Source organism: Vitis vinifera, chromosome 13, assembly GCF_030704535.1.
Source record: "Vitis vinifera cultivar Pinot Noir 40024 chromosome 13, ASM3070453v1".
NCBI classification, from domain to species: Eukaryota; Viridiplantae; Streptophyta; class Magnoliopsida; order Vitales; family Vitaceae; genus Vitis; species Vitis vinifera.
In genome coordinates this window covers 7,288,903-7,304,964 of record NC_081817.1, presented here as the reverse complement: position 1 = coordinate 7,304,964, position 16,062 = coordinate 7,288,903, and positions in this window count along the sequence as shown.

The window sequence follows — 16,062 nt, the reverse complement described above, 5'->3', positions numbered from 1 at the left end:
CTATCTTATCTAAAAAAGATAAAAGCAAAAAGCTAAAAGGAAAAAGGGCAAAAGATGGGAGAAAACAAATAAGTTAATACTAAAAAACCATGTTTGATATTTCATCATTAGGAGGTATTACATTATACCATTTTACATGGAGAAGGCAACTTTTTATTTGTCTTACCGAGATCAAGGCAAATTTATTTGAAATTTACAGGGTGAATGATGCCGTTATTAAGTAGTAGTACTCGTACTTGATTATGCCTCATGGTGAATCTTCCCCTCCGTCGCCGGATCCTGACCCATAACCAGATCCACTTCCGTATCCAGACCCATGCCCATTTCCAACACCCTCACCTCGACCTCCACCACCACCTCCACCTGCTCCTCCTCCTCCACCTCCTCCTCTGCCCCCACCGCTCCCGCTTCCATACCCACTTCCTTCTCCCTGCCCATGCCCCGAACCACCTCCTATTCCAGAGCCTCCGCCGCCTCCTCCGCCTCTGCCCCCCCCGCCACCTCCCCCACCTCCTTTCCCACCGCCACTCCCGCTTCCACTCCCTGAGCCGAACCCCGAACCACCCCCTGTTCCACTACCCGAGCCTCCGCCTTCGCCTCTGCCTCCTCCTCCTCCTCCACCTCTGCCACCCCCACCACCTCCTCCTTCGCCTCCCCCACTCCCGCTTCCATATCCACTCCCACTGCCCGACCCATAGCCGGAACCACTCCCAGGGCCAGAACCTCCACCTTCTCCACCGCCTTTGCCACCTCCACCACCTCCCCCTCCTCCTTCCCCACCACCCCTGCCTCTTCCATACCCACTTCCACTGCCCGATCCATAGCCAGAACCACTCCCAGTTCCAGGGCCACAATCTCCACCTCCTCCTCCGCCTCTGCCACCTCCACCACCTCCCCCTCCTCCTTCCCCACCACCCCTGCCGCTTCCGTGCCCACTTCCACTCCCTGAGCCAAACCCGGAATCACTCCCAACTCCATTGCCAGAACCTCCACCTCCTCCTCCGCCTCTGCCACCACCACCACCTCCCCCTCCTCCTTCCCCACCACCCCTGCCGCTTCCGTACCCACTTCCACTCCCTGAGCCAAACCCGGAACCACTCCCAACTCCATTGCCAGAACCTCCACCTCCTCCTCCGCCTTTGCCTCCACCACCACCTCCCCCACCTCCTTTCCCACTTCCGTACCCGGAACCGGATCCAGAACCGTAGCCTGAACCAGACCCCGCTGCTCCACCACCACCACCTCTGCCGCCTCCCCCACCACCCCCTTCTCCTCTACCACCTTCATATCCATCCCCATTTTCACCACCATTTCCGTATCCTTCACCTGACCCATATCCTGAACCATACCCGGAACCATCTGCAAGTCCCGTACCTTCGCCACCACTACCACCCTCTCCCCCACCTCCTCCATTAACACCTATCTTCTTGGAGGTCCTAGCAGCGGAGAGCTCCAGAAGAAGCAAAAGCAATAATGCAAATCCTATCACCCGAGACAGCCTCCCCATTCTGGAAACAACTTTAATTGAATGAATCAGACTGGTAGGACTGAATTGTGAGTGAAGTTGGCAAGGCAGTGTGAGAATATATAGGCATTTTCAAGGTGGAAAATCTAGTAGCTTCATCTGCACTTGAGAGTATTTTACAATGGGGATTGGAAATTGTGTGCGGAGAATTAGTGGTGTTGGTGTTGGTGGAGATGGTGTCACCATTTTCTTCCTTCGTGTCTTCATTCGATTCTGTAAACTATATAATATATTCTTCCACTTTTGACTTGGGGGAAGATTTTGCCCAAGAGTTCCAACACTGAAAATTTCATGCTTCCGTATACGAAATTACTAATCTCTCAAACTTCATATATGGACAGATAGATCCATATATTTCCATCTTTCATGCAAAGAGTGAAAGAGTGGAGAGAGGGACCGAGTTGTCGTTTGGGGATGGGTTTATCTTATATCAATCAAGAAAGAAGGCATAAAAAAAGTGAAGGGGAGGTTAATGAAACTGGTACTAGCTCACAACCATGTTAGATCTATTGATTTTAATAATGAGTGTTATCATGAAATGAAAATATAAACAAAAGGAAATATTACTTATATATTAACCATAACAGGCATGTAACAAAATATATACTAAAATAGATACATTTTTTTTTCAGTATGATTTTTATGATATCAAAATTAATATATGTTTCCAAGTGCCTTCATAAACATGACATGATGATTTGGAGCAGAACAAGCGATCAGTTTGTACCTCTTAGTTATGTTAAGTGCATGCTTTGATAAAATTTGTATATCCTATGTAAAAATATGTACATCTTATATGATACAATGTGTACATCCATGACAAACTTAAACCCAAATAACATAAGTTTGATGGGATCATGTGTAGTGGTACTTACGGCTCATAAACAATCCATGAAAGTTTGCATGAATATGAGAATGCCTATGCATGGTACACTATGAGAATGAGATCATGTTAAGTTGTCATGCATGTTGCTTCAGAGCCAACCCGCGTCGGATTCGTCCAGCTCAATGGAGGTTAGACAATCTTCCTCTCTTCGTTGTGTCTCTTAGAGTATTTGCCCAACAGTAGTGAGACTGGGTGAACTCATTTCCTACACAAAAGGATGTCCGAACAGGTGGTCCGGGCATGCCCCTCCGAAGCTTAAGTCAGACAAAGACAGTTCAAACGATCTTAATGGGAGAGAGTGAGTAGGCGTATCTCTTGCGTACTTTATTCATGCTTTTGGAAGGTTTTTATAATGCTGATGAGAATGTCACTGTAGTGCTGACTAATCTTTTTGACTTTCTTCTATAATGATGATTGTCCTGCAGGCGGTTGGACAATCATCACAGTTTTGGGTGGCTGGTAGGTGCCATCAATTGACGTGCCATAATGTCAGACCGTGCAGTCGCTTGTCCCCTCAGCCTGTTGTTGGTCTGGGGCTATGTGTAGCATTTAATCGACACAGGCTTGAGGGCTAGAAGAGGTCTCATCAGCCATTCCCATGTCAGGTGCGAATGATCACGCATGCTAGTAGGTTTTGAAGGCTTGATCAGATAGTTCTGTTTGCTTGGAGAGTCTGGTCTCTCCTTGTCGTCTGGCCCTATAGGGGAAAATGACCTCTTTATGATTGGTGCCAGATGGAGCTGGTCGTGATCCATATGGAATGATCCAGACAGGTTGTATGCCCGCTAGTTGAACAAGGTGCCTGATTTGGAAAAGGGACACGTGGAGGGGAGCCTCCCACAATGCATGCGGTTTCTTGCTTGACACTTGCATCTTGTATGCTTAAAAACAATGGGTTTGACATAACTTTTGATTAAATTCATTGTGTGTTGATCACGCCTAAATACCTATTTGGTTAATGAGAAATATCTGTTTAAGTTTAGAGGTTTCAAAACCACCTTTGGATAACAATATATGTCTTTTCTCTTTATGCATGTAAATAATGTTATGGTATTTGTATCAATTAACTAATATAGTAAGTATATTAACACCTCAATTGATGTAATTTATTACATTAATTATATATGTTGCATGTTGCCATAGAAAATATAGAGGAGAGTGAGAGAGAGTTGTCCCTTGATGGGACTAACACATTGCTTGAAAATCTTAATTACTTGTTTAATTATTCAATTTCAAATAAATATATGGATTAAGTGAAAGTATAAACATTCCATATTCCTAATTTTAAGATTATTCCGTATCAATTGATCACTTTGTTAAAAATAATATCTCTTAATATAGAACCTTTGAAAGTACGACATGATATAATAGAAGAAGATTTCATTAATATGTTTATATGTTATGATTTTTGGTCTCTGTTTTTTTAATCCTTGATTGCATTATTTGTTATTTAAGTATTCATATATACATCATTTGCATTGTATATAACTTGAGTGTATCGGGATTTATAGCAAAAATTCAAGTTATGGATTCCTTGCAAGATTATAAGTAAGGATGAAAATATCGGTAATTACGGATATATCGGTACTTCGATTTTACAGATATATCGGATATATCGAGGATATATCGGCGGATATTTTGGAAAAAAATATCGATAAGTTTAAAATTGTTAAAAACTCATGAAAATATAAAGAAAACCTCATAATAATATAATTAGAAGTATAATAGACATTTTAAAGTTATTTTATTGAAAATTTTGATATGTGTATAACATGATTTATCATATTTGATAATAATATCGTATGCATCGATAAAAATATGAATTTTATAAGTGTACATTTATTATTAAATTACATATAATATTATGATATTTGATTATAATATGTCTCATTTTAATATATACATTAATATTAAAATATGATCCATTTAATTTAATTTTATTAAATAATATAAAATAGATTATGATATATATATATATATATATATCCGGAAGCAAAGGGGGAGGCGCACTGTAGCACATTTGACTTTACTATAACGCTTTTGACTTCCATTGACCCGCGTTGATTATGTGATATATCGAGAAAAATCGCCGAATGCCGATAATATCGCGACATTATATTGATCGATATGGGGATTGTATACACCTCTTAACCTTAAAAGAATATGGAGTTAGATTTGAGCTTTTTTATTCTTTCGTCCTCCCTCATTGAGATTTCGAATTCTACCTAATATAAAATTAATTGATGTCAAAATATTTCGTTTAAATTTTAAGTGAAAAATAATAAGCTATCATAGTAATTTTGTTAACCGGGTCACGGGAGAATATAGAAAGAGAGGGGCTTTATTTGATAAGAGTAGAAACATCAAATGAGAGGAAGAGAAGTACATGCGCACACATGCAACGTCCACCAAGTGGATGGGGCGTTGCTATTTTTATTCATATTTAATTGCACTCGTTGATCCTAGCCTACTTTATTAACTAGGTTATTTCTTCAACTTCAGGGTAAACCCTCCTCTCCGCCGCCGTATCCTGATCCATGTCCCGATCCACTTCCGCTCCCATATCCGGATCCGGATCCTGAACCAACTCCAGTCCCGCCGCCTCCGCCTCCTCCTCCTCCACCGCCTCCTCCTCCTCCCCCACCTCCTTTGCCACCACCACTCCCGCTTCCGTACCCACTTCCGCTCCCTGATCCGTATCCGGAGCCACTCCCGACGCCGGACCCAGAGCCTCCGCCTCCTCCTCCGCCTCTGCCCCCTCCTCCACCGCCTCCTTTCCCGCCTCCACTTCCTGACCCGTATCCTGACCCGGATCCAAATCCTGAACCGTAGCCTGATCCAGACCCGGATGCTCCAGCTCCCCCACCACCGCCACCTCCTCCGCCACTCCCACCTCCACCTCCACCACTTTCATACCCGTCAGAACCACCATACCCTGAACCACTACCCGAACCATATCCAGAACCGTAGCCTGAACCAGCTCCGATAGCGGAACCACCACCGCCGCCGCCACCCTCTCCACCACCACCTCCTCCGCCACCTCCTTTGGCGCCATATTCCTTCACCATCCTGGCAGCAAAGGAGAGGTCCAGAAGGAGCAAAACCAAGAATGCAAAACCCATCACTTGAGAACTCCTCATTGTGAGAAGAAGTTCAGAATCACTCTGTATTTGTCTCAGAATTAATCACACTAGTAACTACTTACGGGTTGTGAGTAGTGCGTTTCTGAGTTGTGAGGGAAGATGTAGGAAGTGTCCCTATTTATAGGCATTTTGGAGCTCCATATATCGCTTTCTTTATCGACATTCTGGTAGCTTCTTCTGCACATAGAGAAGGAAGGAGCAGTATAGGTTGAGTTAGTGGTGTTGGTGGTGACGGTGGTGACTTGTGAATCATCAGCCTTTCATGCAATTCTTAATCTAAACTATAAAGTTTGTGTCCCACTTTTGACTTGATGTCTTTTAACAAACGCATCCCAATTCTGCATGTGTTCATGTAATGCCCAAAACCCAATTTAGGGTAAAATCGTAATTTAAAAATTAGTAATTAATTAAAGTAATTTAATAAAGATAAAAATATCTTTCTGTATTGAAAATCCCTATATATAAATTAAATCTTTCCTATTTTCTCTATTCAGAAAACCCTTTTACACAAAGATCGGAAAAATTAGAGATCATAAAACTAAGATTTGAAAGTTTAGGTTTTGAAGATCAATTTTTTAGGTAATATTTTTAATCTTTAAATTAATATTTTATATTCGTTAATTAGTTTTGAACACTTTAGATATTCTTTAAAATATCTCAATTTTGATTAGAGTTTGTTTAATTAATTTCTAGGTAAAAAATATTACAAATTTATGAATATAATTTGATTTATTAATGAAGATCGATAAATTTTGATTACTTAAATGAATACATCTAGATAAAAAAAAAATTATATAGTTTCGGATATGAAAATTCATCAAATTTGTGAGTACGAGGGTTAAAAGTTTCGACTTTAGAGAGGAAAAAAAAATGATGAAAGATGGGCATGAAGGATTTGACATGTTGAAAAAAAAAAAAAAAAAAAAAAAATTGCATGGAGTATTTGTTAAGTTTAGGAGATTTAAATAATAGTAATAATAGTTTAATACAAATAAATATTTATAAAAGATTTAATTTAGATAAGTTAAAAAAGAGAAATAAATTATTGTTTAGGAAGTTGAAAATGATATTGGATATTAATAATATTAATATGAGAGATTAATTAGGATCCCTAATATTAAATAAAATATTTTTAAGATTGTCAAATTTATATATTTGGATAAATAATCAATAATCAAATATTGTGTATGATATTATGTTAGGTGAAAAGTAAATTTGTCAAGCTAAATACTTTTGAGTGCTTCTTCAAGGTAAGAGAAATTAATGCAGATTTTTATAAAATAAAATAATTTTCTTTTTATATTATATTTTGAAATGTGTAAAAATGTTATTTTTATCTTTTCGTATGGATCAAATTGTGTTTTGTATGGAAAGTATTTTTCTGAGAATTTTCTTTATTTATTTATGAAAAGTGAAAAATTGAGATATGATATTTTGTTTTATAAATTTGAATTAATGAAATAAAGTATTTGATTCTAGATTATATGATCCTAGTCAATGGGTGATAATACTTGACCTTATGGCCTTAGTCAACAAATTATAATTGTTGACATTTGGTTTTATTCACCTTAACAAGAACAAATTTGAAACTAACCACTCATTTGTGAAGTCCCACTTAATTGGAGACCATTTGTTATACGATAACTAGAATAAAAATATTTTGAATGTATTTGATTTGATTTTAATGAGAAATTGTTTTGAATTGAATATAAGAAAGTTTTATTGAAAAGTTTTGAATATATTAGTATGTTTAACTCAAAAGTTTTTATGAAAATGAATATATGTTATATCTCATGTTTGTAATTATAATTAAAAATATTTGATCCATGAAACTGTATTGATGTTCCTTATTGAACTTTAAACTCATACTCCTTTATTGATAATTTTTTAGGTACTCTCAGTTCAAGCGATGAGTGATGGCTAGACTCGGAAATTTTTTTTTGTTAGGATTTTGGTTCAAACTTTATTTTGGATATTATTTAGATGTTAAAATTTAATTCTCGTTTAAATTATTTGAATTTGGAGTTATTTGAACAATAACACTCTGATTGATGTGTTAGTTTTTAAAGTTGAAAATTGAGGATCATATAATTTATTTATTTTACTATTCTGAACAGAAAATTGATAATTGGTAATTTTCACTAACAATATGAATGTTTGTATCGTTTTCACTTTGAACCTTTGGGCTTGAGATGTGAAATGACCATCATACCCTTGGATTGGGTTTCGGGGGGGCAACACTTCATACTTGAATGGCTTACCACCATCCCTCCATGAGTCTGTGTACTAGTATTAATTGATCCAAATAGTAAATTAATTAGCACAAATGTCGTTATTAGGAATATCCTGGAATTTAAGTGAATTACTAGTGGCTAGGTGTGGTTGTAGTGAGTGACCTGTGGGTGGATGTAGGTCAGCATATGATGCAATTGTGGGAATTATAATGTAGTCTACTACTACTTTTGACTTGGGAGGTCTTAGAGACTGAAAATGGGACTCATGCGTCCATGCATTCACATGAGAGTGGAGTACGTACGTACCTACGTAGCTTTCTCCTTTTTCCACATCACATGTATGTATTTAGTATTTTTTTTACACACCCACCTTCAATTTTCTTTTTATTTTTAAAATAAGACATTTTTTTTATCTTTAATGTAATTCATATAAAGGTAAGAACCAACCAGGAGTTTGCTATATACTCAGTTTTAATTATATTCTAATAAACATAATCTATAAATACATTTCCATCAATTTTATATTTTATTTTTTTATAATAAATATATGTGATTATTATATTAAATGTGATTTTTTTTTTAAATTCTTAAATGTGGTGGATGTAAATATAGAAACTCTTCATAGACACTCTTTAACTTTACTTCATAGAAGGAGTTATACACTTGGACTTTGGTTTGGCATTGAAAGAAGTGAATCACCGAACATGCCACTAATTCATACATATTATGAGTTGTCCAAATTCTAGTGGCAATTGGAAGACTGAGTGGTGGCCAGGCTTGCTCTGACGCTCAATTGCTCCTCCACCAAAAGCCGCCACGCCCTACCATTGCTGCCACTTGTTTGATCATTAAACCACACATATATCCCTCCCTAGTCCGCAACCTCTTACTAAAAGATGACCCTAGAGCCATGGTTTGTCCCCAAATCTTGGTGCCACCCCCACCCTTTTCAACCCACACCACTCTCAGAAAACCTAAAAATGCTTGGCCACAAACGTGAAACGCCCCCCACCAGCTCACCTACCCAAATGTTAGTGCTTCTTCACCTTCCTTCATATCTGGAGCCTCACAATGACAAATGGCATTCTATTTTGACTTCCCATTTTCCTTTGTTGGCCATTTGCTTTTGCAGTGCCTCAATCATTGCAATGGAGCAATATGGTGGTGTATAGCAGCCAGCTAGTTTTGGACTCGTCAATGGTATTGTATATTTGTGCGCATGCATTATATTTAACTATATCTACATATGTATTATTTACTGAGATAATACATATCATCATCATTGACAAATTAAGTCTTTTAGTGGCGTCGCGTCTTAACAAAGTCTTTTAGTGGCGTCCCAATGAGTGTTGGAATTTGACTACATGAATAGGAGGCATTGATTGAGAGATTGACTAGGGTGGTATTTGTTTTTTTGACTTTTTTACTGAAAGCAATTTAGTTTTATAATTTAGGTTGTTTGTTTTTTTACTTTTTCATGACTTATTATAAACTTTTTACTAAATAGTAAAAACCAAAATATATAGCTTTTTATAAATAGAAAAAATAACATATTGATTTTTTTTTATTTTTTAATACTTAATAGAAATAAAATATTATAAAAACAAACAACTTAATATTTAACATTATTAAACATTAAGGTTCTATTTAGAATTAAGTAAAAAAACAAACACCACCTAGGTTAAGTGATTTGTTAATTAAATTGGGATTGTGGAAGGTATTATAACTTAATTCAGAAGCTTATTTGATTGCCACATTGTGCACATCTACTGTTGGTTTTGGGTGGGGGTTTTCGTTAATTATATATCATCCAAAACTCTCTTAAGATCTTGTTGTAGTGGCTTTTTTTTCGGTAATATCAATTTGTTGCACCATTTCTTGTCCCGAAAATCACATTTCTACCGTATGAAACAAGTTAATTATTGATGGAGAGAAAATAATCAAGTCTATATTTTTACATTGAAGAAAATATGCAAATTTCTTTTAATTTTGATATAGAAAAAAATAGACCCATTTTAGAGAGCATATTAAGAGAATTTACTATTATAATAATAACGTAAATTACCATTTTCATAATAATGGTTATGTATATTTGTGTGCATGCATTATATTACTTACCACTAACTAACTAACTATATATATGGTTTAGTGAGATCATATTTATCATCATTGAGAAAGTCTTATAGTGGCGTCCCATGTTTGTTGTCCATCCAATGAATGTTGGAATTTGAGTACATGAATGGGAAGCATTGATTGAGAGATTGACTATGTTAATTACTTTGTTTAACTAAATTAGGATTGTGGAAGGCTTTATTCAATTAGATGTTTGTATGATGGCCAAGTTGTGCAGTTCGGTTTGTGGAGTTTTTCTTAATTATCATCTCATTACCAGACCCTACTAACATCTTCATGAGTAGTGGGCTTTTTCTTTTCTTTTGAAAGTAATATCAAGGTCTTGAAGAAGGGGAGGGGATAAATATTTGAGTCTATGTCGTAAGTCTAGCAATATTCATCCTAGTAATAACTAAGTGTAATTTGTGCGTCACCTTAACTCAATCCAATTTTAGATGGTTTTGGGTATATATATATATTTTTTAAATTTATATTAGGTTTGGATCAATTTTTTTGGATATAAATTTTGAAGTTGGATTAAGGTTCAAATAACCTCAATCTAACTTAAACCCAATTTAATATTTTTATAACATTTATAATTGATATTATCTTATATAATAATATTTATTTTATTTTTAAAAATTTTTAAATATCAAATTATAAATATATCATATAAATTTTTATTTTTTTTTATTAAAATATATAAATTTATTTTTACCTTTTTTTTTTGTTGTTATCTTGAAATTTTGTCTCATATATTATTCAAATTTTGGTGTATATATATATATATATATATATATATATATATATATATCATCTAATTAACAACCTCCTAAGATCTTGACCTCTACTTTGATATCACACAGAATATGAGAAAAAGTTATTGATACTATATATTTACACAATGGAGAGTAGATCCATATAAATAGTATTGAGCCAATGCTTGATCTCATGTAGAAGTTTGTTTGATTCTATCTTGAAACATATATATATATATATATACATACATATTTACATGTTCTATTACATAATATTTACATGTTTTATTACAAATAATATAGATGCATTTTAAAATTATGAAGGTTATTTGGGATTGGATCCACTTAGATGCATTCTAAAATTGTGAGGGCTCTTTAGGATTAGAACAAATGATATCTATACAATTGAATGCAAGTCATTACAATAGTGAAATCGTTTATTTTATTTTATTATTATTTAAGTGAAAGTACTATTAAGTTGGTGTAACATTTTGAAAGAGATTTTTAACATATGAAACCAGATCTTAAAGAAATTTTATTATAAAATACATTAACAATGAAAGGTTCTTCACATTTTTTAGGTTTTGGCTAAATATGCTTAGTCCTCACTAAGTTTCAATTTCATTAAATACCTCCTATAATATTTTTATTTGTTATTTTCACTTCAAATAAAAAAGGTATTTGATGAAATTTTAAACTAATAGAGATTAAATATGTTTAGCTAAAAAATTTATGAGAGATGAAAGAAAAATCATGTAATATATATATATATATATATATAATTTAATAATAAACTATCCAAATTTGCATTTTTGACTTGATATTATATAGTGGAATGGATTCAAGTGGGACATGAGATCTAATTATGACTTGCTTTGTAGATTTGTATTAATCTTAAACCCATCTTCTCACCATGGTTGACCGCCAACTACCATAAAAAAAAAACTTCCTTTAACTAATAGTGTCTCTTACACGATAGAATAAGAAATTTTATAGAAATAACAACCCACGTCTAGCAAATCCTAATAACATGGTATGACTAAATCAATCAAACAACCATCCCTTAACAATAAGGACTTTTTGACTGAGTGGAAACAAACCAAAACAACCTAACATCTAGAATAACAAAACTTAATAATTCCTCCCTTAAACTGAATGCTATAAGCACTCAGTTTATATCCATCTCAGAACAAACTCCCAATAGCCCTCGTAGCTTAAAAAAATCCAGTTTGAGTGGTTTAGTCATCACATCAACCAACTATTCTCGTGTGCCACAATGCACCAACTCCACGGTACCAACCTTTGTGGGATTTTTGATAAGAGTATGACAGTGTTTAAAAATAATGTCTAAATTATTGTGGTAAAAAAAATAATTCCAAATCTACGTAATTTTATCCAGCGAGGAGAGATAAGAAATTTGTAAGTGAGAAATCATCTCTTCAACAGATGATTTTCACCAAACAAAAAAAAGTGAAAAATCTCTTGAAAAGGCGATTTTCACAAAAAAAAAAAAAAAAAAAAAATAAATTCTCACTTTAAAAATAATAATAAAAAAACCATGTGGAAATCATGAGACGATTTCTCACAAAAGTCACCAATAGTGAGAAATTCTCACTTTAAAATTAAAAAAAAAAAAAAACACGTAAGAGACTATTTCCACAAAAAAATAAAAATAAAATCTAAGTGGGAAACCATCTAATTAAAAAAAAAAAAAGAGAGAGAAAAAAAAACCCCAAAGAGACGATTTCCCACAAACCACCCCCCCCCCTTCTCCCAACAAAGCCAAAAGTGAGAAATTCTCACTTTAAAGAAAAAGAACAAAACCTTTAAATTTTTTTTTCATTCTTTATTCTATTTATACAATAATTCGATTATTATAAACATATATTATAAAATTAATTAATTTTATTTACTAAATTTAATTTATAAATAATATACTAAATTTAATATAAGATAGATAATATTTATATATTATTTTTTTTTTCTTTCACTTTGGAATTAAAAAAAAAACTATTATTAATTTTATGTGAAAATTGAGCTTAAAAAAATTGTTATTAACTTATTAAATAAAAAATAAAAAAACAAAAACGTGATTTTCAAAAAACAAAAAAACTTTAAAAATCTATTTTTTTATTCCATATTATACTTATACAATAATACAATTATTAAAATTATATATTATAAAATTAATTAATTTTATTTAATTTAATATAATATAAATAATATTCATCTTATATTAAATTTAGTATGCTATTTATAAATTAAATTTAATAAATAAAATTAATTAATTTTATAATATATATTTTTAATAATTGTATTATTGTATAAGTATAATATGGAATAGAAAAATGGATTTTTAAAGTTGTTTTTTTTTTTAAAATCGTTTTTGACATTTTTGTTATTTATTTATTTTTTATTTAATAAATTAATAACAATTTTTTTAAACTCAATTTTCACATAAAATTGATAATAGTTTTTTTTTTTAAATTCCAAAGTGAAAGAAAAAAACAATATATAAATATTATTTATCTTATATTAAATTTAGTATATTATTTATAAATTAAATTTAATAAATAAAATTAATTAATTTTATAATATATATTTATAATAATTGAATTATTTTATAAATAGAATAAAGAATAAAAAAAGGATTTTTAAAGGTTTTGTTTTTGGTTTTGTTGAGGGGAGGGTGACTTTTGTGAGAGACGATTTTCCCACATGGTTTTTTATTTATTTATTTTATATATTTCTTTTCAAATTTTAAAGTGATTTTTTGGTGTGGAAATCGTCTCTTTAAGAGACGATTTTCCACATGGTTTTTTTTTTTTTATAAATTTTAGGTGACTTTTGTAAAGAGACGATTTCCCACTTTTTTTTTTTTTTTTGGTGAAAATCATCTGTTGAAGAGACGATTTCTCACTTACAAATTTCTTCTCTCTCATCGCTGGACAAAATTACATAGATTTGGAATTATTTTTTTTACCGCGATAATTTAAGCATTATTTTTAAAAACTGGAGTACTCTTATTAAAAAATCCACCTTTGTGAGATCTCGAAGGAAATGGAAACGCACATCTATGTGCTTACTACGACCATGCATTACTGGGTTCTTCGAAAGTTTAATTGCAGAGCTACTATCACAACGAATAATAGTTGGCTTGCCTTGATTCTGACCCAACTTTCCCAACACTCTTTTTAACCATATTGCATGACATGCACACGAAGCTGCAATAATAAATTTTGCCTCTGTGGAATATAAACTTACTATTGGTTATTTTTTTATGACCATTATACTACTTCTAAACTCAATAAAAACACATAACCTGAAGTACTCTTTCTGTCATCCAAATCTCCAGCATGATCACTGTCAGTGTAAGTAACGAGTTCATCATCTCCTCCATTCCTATAGAAAATTCCAAATCTAGTTGTTCCCTTCAAATATCTCAGTAACCTTTTTGCTGCTTGTAAACTTAGTACCCTTTTTGCTACTTGTAAATGAAGCTTAGTAGGATTCTCCATATACATACTAATAAGACTTACCACAAACATCATGTCTGGCCGAGTAGCTCTGAGATACATGAGACTACCCACAACTTGTTTGTAGTAAGTCTTGTCCACCTTAACGCCACTTTCATCACTCATGAGCTTAAAGCTAGGGACAATTGGATTTTGAACAAAATTACTTTTGTCCATTCTAAACCATTTCAGTACCTCCAATGCATACTTCTTTTGACTGATAAAAACACCATCAGATCTTTGCAAGACTTCAAGACCAAGGAAATACCTCATCTTACCAAGATCTATCATGTCAAACTCATCCTCATGGAATTTTTAAACTCTGTAAACTTCAATGCATCATTTCCAGTAAAAATGAGATCATTAACGTAAATACTTACAATTAATACTTTGACTTCTTTTCTTGTCTTGATGAACAAAGTATGCTCATAGTCACACTTCTCAAAACCTTCCTTCATGAAATAAGCTTCTATATGGTTGTACCAAGCACGTGGGGCTTGCTTAAGCCCATAGAGTGCCTTCTTTAACTTGTTAACCTTCTGTTCATGTCCCTTTTGCACATAACCACAAGACTGCTCCACAAAGACCTCTTCATTCAACTTACCATGTAAAAATGCAGACTTCACGTCTAACTGGTAGATGGTCCATTTTCTTTGAGCTGCAAGTGCTACCACCAAACGAATTGTCTCATGCGTACCACAAGTGCAAATACTTTAGTATAGTCTAGCCTTGCATTTGTCCATTTCTTTTTTTTCATTAAATTTAGTCTTATAAATCCATTTCACTCCAACATTTTTTCATCTCTCAGGTAACTTCGTCAATTCCCACGTGTTATTTTTGTTTATTGCTTCCAGTTCCAAAACCATGGCTCTCCTCCATTTTTCACTTTTTACAGCATCTTCAAAGTGAATAAGATCAGTAGCTGCAAACATGGCTAAATGAGCTTCATTATTGTGAAACCAAGGTTTGGTTAATCTTGATTTGGATGATAACAAAATAAGGTTTAGAACTAATGATTATATTTCAAGTGTGTTTAGGCAAGACAATTTCCAAAGTGGCAATCACAAAGACAAATCAAGCCAAGGAGAAATCATGGAGAAGAAGACCACCTCAAAGAGAAGTGTTTTTCAAGACCCAAGCTTCATAAGATCTCTTTGTAAGGTTGTTGGTGCACTAGGATTTTCATGCATTACATTATTTACTTATGCACCAAAATCATCCAAGAGTTATTTTGTTTTAAATATCTTTAGAATTGGATGATTTCATGTTTTCAACTAAAATCTTGTGTTAAATATTTTTCAAACTTGTTTTAAAAGGTTTTAAGTTGAAAAAGTTGGGTGTTGAGACAAAAATTGGCTCAATCGGTTGAGGAACCGATCGACCGGTTGTGCTCGTCCGATTGAGTGCCGGTCGAGGGAGGCCAAAAATTTTCTCTCTCTCCTAGTGGCCTTCCCTTCTCGGTTGAGGTCCGGTTGAGACTCAATGATCACCTGCCAAGCATTTAATGCTAACGGCTAGTCAACCGATCGACCCCTAGCTCGATCGGTCGAACCCTAGCTCGATCGGTCGAACCCCCAAACGACTAGTTTGGCTTTTCTCTTCTATAAAAATGCTCTAATCTTCATTGTTTAAAAAGCTTAACCTTCCCAAACCTTTCTTGATTATATTTGAGCCTTGGAAGAGTGTTTTTGAGTGCACCATTGTTCTAAAACTTGCATATCCTTAGTGCACATTTCAATCCTAGTTTTCTTGTATCATTTGAGCTTAAAGTTCTTGTGCTAGGATTTTGTGAGATCATTTATTTGTAAATCTTTGAGAGTGGGTTGTTTAAGAGTGGGATATCTCTTGAGAAGTGTAAAGGGTGCTTGGAGCCAAAAGTCCAAGAGGGT